General features: G+C 45.7%; 1 non-coding gene across 1 annotated transcript; it reads right to left on the reverse strand.

The window, feature by feature from the left end:
* Positions 1 to 361: 361 nt before the first annotated feature.
* Positions 362 to 433, reverse strand: Trnap-agg (transfer RNA proline (anticodon AGG)). Its single transcript has one exon. It is a non-coding gene; the product is annotated as a tRNA-Pro (tRNA).
* Between the last annotated feature and the right edge of the window lie 12,292 nt (positions 434 to 12,725).

A 12,725-nucleotide genomic window follows, 5' to 3' on the forward strand; every position in this document is an offset into this window, starting at 1 on the left:
TAGAAGAGGAGTAGAAGTGAAGACGTTTGAAGGTGTAAAAATGATCCACAAATCTTGAAGAATCATTTGACGTAATGAAAAAAAACATAACAGTTTAATCAGTTCAATCAAACTTAGATAACATTGAATGTACGATATAATTAGAATGTTATTTAATAACTGAATAGGTTAAGTGATCCAGTTTAAAGTAAACTAAATTAAACAATAAAACTTTACACAATGGTAGCCAGAAGATGAAGGAGAGAACGGGAGGAGGGGTGGTCGGGCGGTCTAAAACAGCTGAACGTACACCAACTATATCAGAACTATGGGATAAGGCTTCGAATAACCAAAATGTCGACTAAAAAGATTCCAAATCGGTGGGCTCGTCCGGGATTTGAACCCGGGACCTCTCGCACCCTAAGCGAAAATCATACCCCTAGACCAACGAGCCCGTGCTATTACTGACCGTCTTGTTGCGTGCAGGTATTCGTTTCAAGTGCTGAGCGACAGCTTTACCGTTCCAGTGAAAGTGAACATGCGATGTGGAAGTGGAACCGAATCGACCGGCGGGAAAACAGGTTAACAATCTCAAGTTTAACATCTTAGCAACCGGAATAATGCTCTTTTAGTAGAGAAATTCTTCTGAAATGAATCTTTTCGAACGATTGTGATTGCTGTCATTAATTGAAAAATGGTGCATTATATTCTTACACCTATTAAAATTGTGATTGGAGGATTAAAGAGTTTTATCAGTAAATGTTTGCTCTGGTTATACACATATTTTCTCTATCTCTTTCAACTTGGAACGCTTCCCCCCTCTTAAATTAACAAAATGTATTATTTTTGCATCCAAACCGAACGTGATGAAGTGTAAGACAATTCCGCTAGACACTTTTATATACCGTAACCGTATATTCGGCAAATCATTTGTCAACGGTTCGCTACTCAAAACGCCCCGTGTGACACTGTCTTCGAAAATTCGGCCCCCGAAAGCCACCATCCTGCCGTACATGTGCCGGCAATCCTATTGCAGACGTTGTGGAAAGTGAGATTGTTATTTGCACAATGTATCCGCGGGCGACGGCGGCACGCACACCCGGGCCCTCCCAACCGGCCGACGGCGGTTTCACGGCTCGGCGGGTTCGTAAGTAGGCTAATAAGAGCAGTGAAAAGCCATTAGAGTGTCGCGGATGCACTTCGCGCGTGCAGCCAACGCAACGCCGAAAGCCGGGATCCTTCCGGGGGGGAGTGAGTCCTTATTCTTCCGCTCGGTTTCGCAGCCTCCCCTCGGGTTGGGTCGAGTCACTGTTCGGTTCGTTGGCGTACGGTGTGTTCCCGGTGCATCGAGGTAGTACGCTCGATGGGGTTTTATTTTACGTCTGTCTTTTCTGAAACGCCCAACCACGGGTTGGTGATGCGTCGCAAATGTTGTTAAATAAACATACTAATTTAAATTTGGAAACCGGCTCGGCGTCCCCCTTTTTCTGTATTTCGGGCTGCCACGTCATCGCTATCACAACGCGTTGATTGCCATCACTTTCAATAAACCCCCCCCCCTACTTCGCCATCTCTGCGCTTGCCATTGCAATCTCTTCTGCCTCAGATGCAACGTTTATCTTTCTCCGTCATCGTGGAAAATTGGGAAAACCAAATTGGTGCTTCCGCGGGACAGGTTACTGACTTCAAACGCTGTCGTCTATCGCATGTTGGGAATTTTCGTGCAAGAGTTCCCATCGGCGTGAAGCGCCTTTCTCCTTCTACAAACACTTGGCGACATCCCGATGTGTTTCGCTGTTTTCCTTCAACTTTCCTCCTCCCATACCTTTCCCCACACCGACGGTTTCCGAATGGATCATTATTTTTCCGTTTTGATAAATTAAGTGAATTTTAATCACCGTCGACAGGATGAGTTATGGCGATCGTAAAGATGGTCGCCGTCGTCATGTGCGCGCGAGTGTGTGCCCGCGTTTGTCCGACAAATTGTAGCCCTCTTCCTCCACCCTCTCCATCGAAGGTTCGAGGTTTGGCACGGAAGGACATCGAGCGACACCATCGCCACCAATTGCTTTCTTCGCCAAACCCCCGGGGCGATCCAATTGGACAGCGTTGGCTTAAGCGGTTTCGGTTCTAGTTCGCGACTGTTCCTTGGGATTTTTCTTCGGTGCGGATGCTTCAGCTGCGGTTGTGGACGAGTGAAAGTCAAGGTTAAACCCTCTGCGGGAGCCGTAAATTATCGGTTCTTTCGCCAAATGGTTTAATTATTCGCCAATATGCGGTCGGATGGTGCAAGAGGTGAAATTGGGGAAAAAAGTTCGTCGCCATTTATGATTCGTTAAATTGCCAGTTTAAAGGCCACCATGAATCATTTGTGGTGTATGAAAATGTATTTATGTTGAGAGTGTTGTTTTTTACTCTGGAACGTTCAGTTCAACTAAAACAAAACATTTTAAGAACGAAACATTTGTTAAGATAAGTTTCACTCGCATACTCCAAAAACGAAGAAAGTTTATGGACGGTAGAGAACATTACAGCGACATTAGATCGTTACAACAAGGAACCCTTTCCATACAAATGGAACCCCAGCTCCGCAATGCGGGAATTGAATATCAAAACGAGAGAAAAACAATTCGTTTCCCATAACGACGGTTGTAACGTGTTTTTTACAAGCTTTGCTGGAATTTCCTTCGATGAGGTTCCGGAATGTCTTCTTCCTCCGCATGCAGGAACCTTTGAAGCAGGACAATAGCACCTCACGAGACCGGTGTAAATCATGCCTCCCTAGTGCTGGTTACATTAATTTTTACAGCTCCGATTGAAACGGAACGACAAGGCGAAAGAAAAAACAACCAAACCGGAACCGGAAACAATGTCTTAATCTGACCGACTACCGGCACCTAGACACGCCAGACATCGAGTCGGGTGGTGCCCAACCCTCGGGGCTTATGCCACCTTTGTCCCACTCCCATAAGACACCTCACTCTCCTAACGAGCAACGTGCGTACTACGGAGCAAATGTCCGACGCATTCGGAAGCGGTCTATGTATAGTGCTTCGGGCCATCCATTATTTTTTATTTCTTCCCCGGGTGCATTTAACGATGCATTCTTTGTGCTGGGTGTGAGGTTACTGCAGGACGTCATTTCTTCCTTCTCTTTTCTCTTCTCGGACACACACGCTGCATTCGACATTGCGACATCCACCGTCTCGACTGCACCAAATGGGTCCCATCGGAACAGGTCCCTATCCGAAGCGAGAGTTGCCATGTGCCTTTCCTTAAGTCAAGGGGTCCTCAGACCCGAGGGGAGGGGGAAGAAAGCGGGTAAGTATAAATATATTTCTGTCGTTACATTTATTACACAACCTATTACCGATGTTCTCGGGTTTTAAATGATTTTTCCATTTTCCTCAAGATCGCTCACCTCCAACCATGGAGTTGTGCCTCTACAGACTTGTTCTGTTTTTGGAACCCCGGGGTCTCCGACCAGAACGGAAGTGTGCACCGTTTGTGGCTCATCCGTTTCTCCAACTCATCCATAAGGGGGGAGGGGACACGCTGCAGTTGGGGCACGCGACACCAGGATCCACCGATTGGTTCCGTGGGCCTTTTCCTTTACGGCACGTTTCGAGGACCATTGATATTTCCGTTACCTTACGCCGATTGAACCACTCGCTCTTCTATCTTCGTCATTCAACGCACGATGGGGAATTCTCAAAGACCGATCAAATTGTAGGACAGTTGTAGGTAAATATGTAGACCATGTTTTTGGTTCCGCAAGTGTCATCTGAACAAGAAGAGAAGAGATGAATTTCAAACTATTCAAAATTTGGTTGGATTTTTTTTTTAAGTTTCAAGATTTCTAACCGCTCGGCTCCTTCTGAAAAATATATAAAAAACCGCTCGGCAGTCGCGGAACTCCAACGAGTGTTGAGCGTTTGACGAGTCAGAAAGCGAAGCCCTGGAATCGCCGTTCGAGATAACATAATCAATTCACGCTCTCGCCTCAGTTTGTGAGGCGAGCTGATGTGTACCATACAACTGTGGGTTACCCAGGATGATTATGTTTTTGCAAAATATGTTTGCGATTAATTGGCTCAGTGTTGGTGATGATTGTGCACGCGTTATCACTCAGAACACATTATCAGATGTAGTTCTTTGTATTTCTTGCCTTTCCGAGCCAAACGAATCCCCACGATGCTCAGTCGTTTTTCATCTTTCGTTCTGACCGTGCGTTTGAGTGCTTTGAATTACAGCAATTTGAAAGTCATGAATAATATTAGTTCTATACTGGTGCTGTGTTTTGGTGTAGTTTTATCATCCCGGCTGACAATGGCAATAGGAGGTTTCGAGATGGAGCTTTTAATGACAAAGCTCGATTACTTGCAAGACAAATTGCAAGAGGTGGAGCAAACTATGAAAAGTTCGCTGAAGGTGAATACCTAGCACAAGTTTAGTGAAAATACGATGATAATGGAGAAAAATATCGACTCTTTGTAGGAAACGGAGCATCGTCTACAGGAGAAGCTAACCAAGCACGAAAATACTATTAACAAAAAGATCGTCTCTTTGGAAAAGGTAAGGAAGCGTCCACTAGGTGTTGGAGATCCAGTCCATAAAATCCAGGTGATCGATTTTATTTAAATTGATGTTTGCTTCTTTTGCAGAGTGTTAAGACAAGCGAAGAGAATACACGAACCAACTTAGCAGAAGTGAAAAATCAATTGATTTCCAGGATAGACAATATGCAGCTACAACTGATGACTGAAACAAAAACCATCCAGGAAAAGACCCAAACTGAGCTGAAGCAACTTGGAGAGAACAAAAAAACTCTTGACATGTTGACGGATTCGGTACGCAATATAAATACGCAAACAAAATTAAACACTAGGATGCTTAGCTTAATGCCTAAGTTCGATGGTGGCTGGACAGTAATCCAGCATAGGTATGACGGTTCAGTTGACTTTTATAGGAACTGGACGGAGTATCGTAATGGATTCGGGAATGTAAATGGCGAATTCTGGCTCGGGCTAGAATACGTGCATCAAATTACCAAAAACCGACCGCATGAACTGCTGGTGGAAATGAAAGATTTTCATGGAAACTACGGATACGCTAAGTATGGAGAGTTTGAGATAGGGGACGAATCGGAGTTGTATTTGTTGAAGAAGTTAGGGGCATACTCAGGGACTGCAGGAGATTCGATGGAGTTCCACAAGGATGAAATGTTTAGCACATTCGATCGCGACAATGACGAATGGGATGGCATTAATTGTGCTGAGCATAGGCACGGAGCCTGGTGGTACGATAGCTGCTACAATTCCAATTTGAACGGACGTTATCAGAACACAACAGGTGATGGTAGTGCGATGATGTGGTACTATTTCAAGAACGACAGGCGTGGTTTGTCTTACTCGCGGATGATGATTCGCGATATCATTAATTAACGCAAACATAAATCGATTACCTCACAGTGAAGATGTTCATCTGCTGCAGCATCTTTGTTCCTTCTCTTCCCTAAATTCTATTAAATTAAAATAATTATAGAAAGTTTGATACAAGCATTACTATGCACAACAATTGCTTTGAATAAAACAGATCGTTTGATAGTAAAATGTTCGTTTGAATTCAAAGAGGAAAAACAAAAAGAAAGAAACAAGGTGAAGAAATAGATTCAATCAAATAACATTTTCTTCTTGGCGTAACGACCCCGAGTTGGTCGTGCCTGCCCGTTAAGGGCTTACTAGCCTTTTTCCCTTTGAGTACGTGGATAGTCATTCCCTCTCGTACAGGGGAGGGTCCGGTCTCGGTTGGGATTCGAACCCACGCCGTCGAGGTGGTGAGTCCTGGCGCTAGTGGACCGTATTTCATGTATTTCAACCATTTCATCTGTCTAATCGTTCACTTATTTCACTTATTTGCTTCTTCGGCGACAGTAATGTGAACAAGTTTATGACCCTCTATTCTTCACCTGCTAGATAAAACATTCTTTGATGAGATAATCCGCATAGAGATATTTTTGTGACCATAAAATGAGACGCATGCAACCACAGTGCAGTCGCCACTTCTAGGATTGCATTCTTAGGACCGAACGTTACAACCCGGGGGCCCATCCCGCACGGATGGTTTGCAGTCATAGTCATCGCTGTTCGCTCGGTTTGGAAATATCCATCATCGCGCCAGGCACAGGCGGCGTGTGCTTGGCCAGACGTTCGTGTATGCGCCGGTGCACCTTCAGCTGCCCTAGCAGATGAGGGGAAGGCTCGAGGTGGGTGGGTTGCGTTTTATATTTAACCACCAAATAAGGCACTCACACAAGGCGCACACACTAGGCAAAGTCTTCTGGGCGGTCGCACACCGTGGATGAGTCGTCATCCGAGCCGACCTCAGGGCCGGCGCACCGCACGGATGTAGTGACGGATGTAGTTCAAACCGCCAGCTGCCGGCTGTTGAAACGGGTGATGTCTTCTCCCGCTCCCCTTCTTCCTTTGAGTTCCCCCCTTGGTTTCCAGCCAGGACTAGCCCGGAACGTGCGCCGAACCGACCGAACGAACATGTTATTCATTAAAATCTATTAAAAGTCGCCACCGAAACCGGCCGAAAAGGCCGCATGCCTCGACCGCCGGTGGAGGTCGCTTGTTTTACGCCAATTTTAGACACGCATTTCTTCCGCCGTTTGCCTTCGGAGCTGCGGGTTTTTGTTGTTGGTTTTACCAAAACCGGCATTGAATGAATGAACCCCGCCAATGATCCACCCATGAGGGAGTTCGCTCGGAAGCATGTAGTTTGGAGTTTTTATGGGATCATGACACTCACTCCAAGGAGGAGTTTGAGCAGATGTGGTTTGGGCGTTAAAGGGTTCAAGATCATTCAGACGAAGGAATGGATGTTTTCACTTTGATTTGCTGGTGTTTCTAATCTATGAAAAATAGATTTCCTAAAATATCTAACATCTGTTGGGAAGATTCTCAAAACGATTCTCAACCTTTCACCTTTTCCGAATGGTTGTACTAAATTGTACTAAACTGCAAGCCCTCCGGTTTCCGTGGAGCAGAAAATCCTTCGACGGTTGATGGGTCGTCCGTGGAACCGTACTCTCGTGACAGGAAGTGGTGTCTGAGTGTTTTCCTTCCCCTCGCCACTTGCACCGATCCTCCTCTTCCTCCTCCTCCTCCCCTATTCGAAGGGGGAACCAATTTTGGAGGGCTGCACTTTCTAACGCGCCATAGAGAGTATCTTGCGTGCCGATCATAATCACACGTCGCGTCTGGCACCGCGATGTTATTCTGCCCGACCACAAATCCCTCCCCCATCCCCCCCCCCCCTCCCCCCTTAACCACAAATCCCCGTTTCACCCTTAATGGTGTATTCTATTTGTTTTTCAGTGGCGATGGCAAGCGCCTTCCTATTCCCGGCCGTCATCCATCGCCTCGTCCGCGGAGCAAGTGCGCGCCTTGCTGGAACGTGGCAAGATCAACGCTCTGAGACGTCGCACATGACACACATGGTAGTTCCATCATTCCGAGGAACGAGCATAATTCAAACAAAACCTAGAGGAAGCGAATGGTAGTAAAAAAAAAATGCCGGCATCCCATTCGAAAGGGTGTTCCCTGCCGGCTCGTCGTTCGGATGTTTCGAAACACACTACGCGCGCCATAAAAATAGTACGCCCTGGCCGCCCTAAGTGCAGCCGCCCGTGCAACCTTATCGTGGTGACGGTGCTGTGCGGGGCGGTGAAATGTTTAGCAGATGTTTCTCCTCGTCTGCGACCGTCGATCGGAAAACGCGGAAAACTACCGCGCCGAAAGGGTGTTCTGGCACGTTGCTGGGCCCGGGTGTTTCGATACTTCCGTGCTTCGGAGAAGTGTTCCGAGATTTCCGAGCGCGAGCCGAGGAAAACGTGCAAGTTCCGGCGAGGTTGTTTTTCCCTTGCGGGAAGAAGGAAGCGAAACAACAGGAAGAAACGCCATGCCGCCACATGGCTGCCCGGTGTGTTTGCTGGAGGCTGGTTTCGGTAGTGATGTCTCGTAGGATCGATTACCCCATTCATCAGAAATTTCAACGGACGGTTTCTTAGATTCCTCCTCGGGGGAAAACTGCGTTTCCCTCGCGCTTGTTGGCAGCTTCCGACGAGGGCTCATCATCACCCCCTCGAACGAGTGTGATCGCTTTTCTCGGTTCATTTTTCATTCGACGTAAACCATTTTCCACGCGGCTTCGTGCGGGTGGTTAGCGGGTCCAACATTGCCCAACACTGCATCTCGCGCCCTCGGGCGTTAATTGGTTCGTAACAAAGCGTCTGGAATGTGTAACCGACGGCAGGGATGTGTAGGGAGGCCCTGGGCGGGACCGTAGATCGTCTCCCTCGCCGATGCAGGTCGAGTCGCGCGGAGCTCGACACCGGTGATGAATGAAACCCAATTACTGCTTGTAAACTTGTAAAACGGCCTGCGTACTAATGTTACGCTTTGTGCCCATCGATGCTGTCTGTTTTTTCGGAGGTGCATGCTTTTTTCCCCGCACCCCAGGATGTGCTACTTCTCTGAAGAGTTTGGTAAAAAATAATAAGTTTTATATTTATCTTCCCTACCCTCGCCGTTACCGCTTATCTAGAAGGCACTCTTGTGCAGCTCCTACCCCTTGCAGATGGTTTTTATCCTGCTCGACGAACACGATACTGGGTAGGGAGAAAAGAAATATACAGGAACAACACTTCTCACGCAATTTACACGCCAAACCCGAGAGCATCTGCTTACGAACGCGAAGTCGCTTATCATCGGCTTAGTATGATGAAAGTGAAGAAAAACATAAGCAAGCGTTAGGACCCGCTCTGACAGGCCGCTGCCGGGTGCATCTGTTTCGTGGTATGATAGATTTTTGGTTAATTACGAGTTATGAGCGCACTGAGAAGTGTTAGGTGCCTTATTTTCTGGTATATTAAAAATCGATTAGAGATCTGGAAACCGCTCCGATAGAAGGAGGAAAATGTATTTGACTCTGTATAGGATCACGTTGAATGGTTTAATAATGCTGTCTTCAAGTTTTTTCGACAGTGATAACCAGTTTGGTTTAGTAGAAATATTCGAAATTTAAGATGAGTTTCAAATGAAAAAAACAATTGTATGATAATTTCTTTTAAACATTCACATAAAGCTAACTTTTAAACGTATCTTGATCCTCAAACTACCTGTTAAAAATCGAAACTTGGAAACGAATGAAACATTTTTCTCGTTGCTATGGTAACTTGAGTTTACAAGTGTCGCTTAAGGTTCCATGCTGCCATGTCTACGTCCTACGTAAACCTCTTTCTTTGTCATTGTAATCTTTGTCTTTCATTCATTACAGAAAAGAATTTTGAAAAATAACTTGTCATCAGTCATGAGCTACAGATGATATTAAATCTTCAAAGGTGACCGCATCGATACGATGCAAAACAGCGAAGATAAAATTGTATATAAATTGTCCAGGGTTCATTATCAGGCCACACAGTAAATTAGTAATTGATCACAAACCAAAACGTAATTGATTTTTAACCACCCAAAAATCACTCGCCCCGTTTACCCCATGAACAAGCAATTTAATTGATTTTAATTGACGTTCGTAACTTAGTGCGGAACGGTGTCCGGCTGCAAAAACATGTCAACCATTCCCGGCGTGCCTCTAATTTTCACTCTAAACTGATGCAAATGATGCAGCCTGCACCGGGTTCGCCTCGGTCCCTTTGGGTTTTCCCTTTTTCGGGTTGTGCGGATATTCTAATCGCCCCGTCCGCATCGACTAACATCGAGATGTGCGTTGCACCTTGCGGCAATAAGGCAGCCCACGGTTGCGAGCGAGCAGCCGGTTCATTTTCCCGGCGGTAATCGATTCGGGGGCCTCATATTCATCAACTAATTTGATGGTTCGCTGGCAGCCGGTGCGTGGGGAAAGGAGCACGTACCTGCAGTTGCAGCGCAAGGCGACGACCGTGTCGAGGTGTCCCGTGTCGTTGCGGATCCAGCCGTATCGCTTGATGATCGTAAAATATCGCTAATAAATTCCAGGAGTCAACGGGAAAAGGGACGGAAAAAATGAAGCAAGTGAAGAACATCTTCCTGTTCACTTGCTTTTCGTTTTTCCATCACAAGTGAAGTTGCTCGCAATTTTATGATGGTCAACTTTTGACCAGCCGTAGTGATGGTGAAGTCCTTTCCTCCCGTGGAGTGGAATCTGGAGAAGGTTCTCGGACGGATGAAAGAAGAAGAAGAAAAAACTCTTCCGGCTGGAGTGTCATTTTTTTATTTTGCTTCGATGCTACCCGTTCGTATGAGTTCCATCATCGCACAGGTGCGGATGGTTTTTGGCGTTCCAGCAGGATGTGCCTATCAGAAACCGTCTTGCAATGAGCAAGACTCCTCTGTTCGCTCGTGTCCATCTCCTGGGCAGAAACTGGGCAGGTTGATCGCGAAATTAAATATCGTGTGCTCGAAGGTAAGCCTGCCTCTGGTGGAGGAACGATCGATCGATCGATCAGCGAGCGTGTTTTACGTGGCCAGTGTGTTAAGCCGTCTTCCTCCCTTGCGGGGTGCGGTGGGAAGCGTCGAGGGAGGATCAAGAGAGAACGCCAGTAGATGGCGACAGGAATAAAAATATATGTGTAAGAAAAAAATCATAAATAAATTCGAACGAGGTACGGTTTTATGGTTATTATTGCGTGGCGTAAAATGTTTACGCGTCCACCATAATCGTCATCCGGCTGCCGGGGATGGACGCCGTTGGGCTCTCCGGCTTCGTTTATCGGTTGACGTGTTTTTTTTTATTTTTTGGGGATTGTCATCGTCCATCGGATCGGTTTTGGGGGTTTTGTTTTCTGCCTCTTCCTCCTGCGTTCATCTATGGAACCGGCTGCCACGTTAACGCGACAGGATCCATCTTTCCGGAACTAACGTTTCACGGACGAGACGCAAAGCGGGACGGAGAAAACAACACCGAAGCGCACCCGGAATGCACCCCGTCATTTCGAATTTATCGACGCCGACGGACGGAAGATGTATGGCACACGTTGTGTGCGCACATTCGGTAGGTATGTCCTGCATATGGTGGTGATAAAAATCGCCAGCCCAAAGCCGGGACGAGAAAAAGAATCGTTTTTCGCGAAGCATATTTCTAACGAGTTCGACACCGATGGACGATAGGTACAGCGCCTTTCGGTTGGAAGAAATGGACCGAAGTCATCCTTCAAATCGTCCTTTCCGAAAAGGCTGCAATTAGCTGCTTGAGCTTCTGCTCCTGTCTATCAGCGTAGAGGAAATATTTACGAATTGTTTGAACGACCGCAAAGAGCAAGATACCGAGGAAGAAGCTAAATGGCAATAAATTAGAACGTCGGTGGTTATCAAGCAGCATCAAACAAAGAAGCGAGTTGGTTGTGTGATGATAAAAAAAATGAATAAAATTAGTCACATAAGAATATAGAACAGACGCAGATTTTTTTCAAGTAATCCAATGAATGACTTATTCAGTTCAGTTGATTTTGCATGTTTTTATTTGTTTTCCGTAGAGGATTATCCTTCAGTTACCCAACTATGTAACTGGCAAGAAAAGTAGTTCAGATTAGTTTTTACATATAAGCTAGACGTGTGTTTTTTATGCTTGTAACAAATTTTCTATTACTATTTTAATTTTGTAGAAGAGAAGGGAGAGAGGAAGCAACGATGCTGCAGATGATGAGCATCTTCACTGATGAGGTAATCGCTTTATGTTTGCGTTAATTAATGATATCGCGAATCATCATTCGCGAGTAAGACAAACCACGCCATTCATTTTTGAAATGGTACCACGACATCGCACTCCAATCAAATGTTGTGTTTCGATAACGCCCGTTCAAATTGGAATGGTGACAGTACTTGTACCACCAGGCTCCGTGCCTATTCTCAGCACAATTAATGCCATCCCATTCGTCATTGTCGCGATCGAATGTGGTAAACTTTTGATTCTTGTGGATTCGCATCGAATCTCCTGCTGTCCCTGAGTATGTCCCTAACTTCTTCAGCTTATACTTTTCCGATTCGTCCCCTATCTCAAACTCTCCATACCTAGCGTACCCGTAGTTTCCATGAAAATCTTTCATTTCCACCAGCAGTTCATGCGGTCGGTTTTTGGTAATTTGATGCACGTATTCTAGCCCGAGCCAGAATTCGCCATTTACATTCCCGAATCCATTACGATACTCCGTCCAGTTCCTATAAAAGTCAACTGAACCGTCATACCTATGCTGGATTACTGTCCAGCCACCATCGAACTTAGGCATTAAGCTAAGCATCCTAGTGTTTAATTTTGCTTGCGTATTTATATTGCGTACCGAATCCGTCAACATGTCGAGAGTTTTTTTGTTCTCTCCAAGCTCCTTGAGCTCAGTTTGGGTCTTTTCCTGGATGGTTTTTGTTTCAGCCGTCAGTTGTAGCTGCATGTTGTCCATCCTGGAAATCAACTGATTCTTCACTTCTTCTAAGTTGGTTTGTGTATTCTCATGGCTTGTCTTAACAATCTGCAAATCAAAAAAGTTAATCATTTTAATTTTCTAGACCGTATCGCCAACACCATTTGCACGTTTCCTTTCCTTTTTCAGAGAGTTTTCCAATGCGTGCATTTTTGTTCCGATTTGCTTTTCATGTTCGGTTAGCTTCTCTAGCAAACGTTGTTCCACTTCCTATAAAAAATTGTAATATTCCTCGATAACCTTTTGGCATATAACTGAATTCGTAAGATTT

This window comes from Anopheles coustani, chromosome 2 (genome assembly GCF_943734705.1).
Source record: "Anopheles coustani chromosome 2, idAnoCousDA_361_x.2, whole genome shotgun sequence".
Classification (NCBI taxonomy): Eukaryota; Metazoa; Arthropoda; class Insecta; order Diptera; family Culicidae; genus Anopheles; species Anopheles coustani.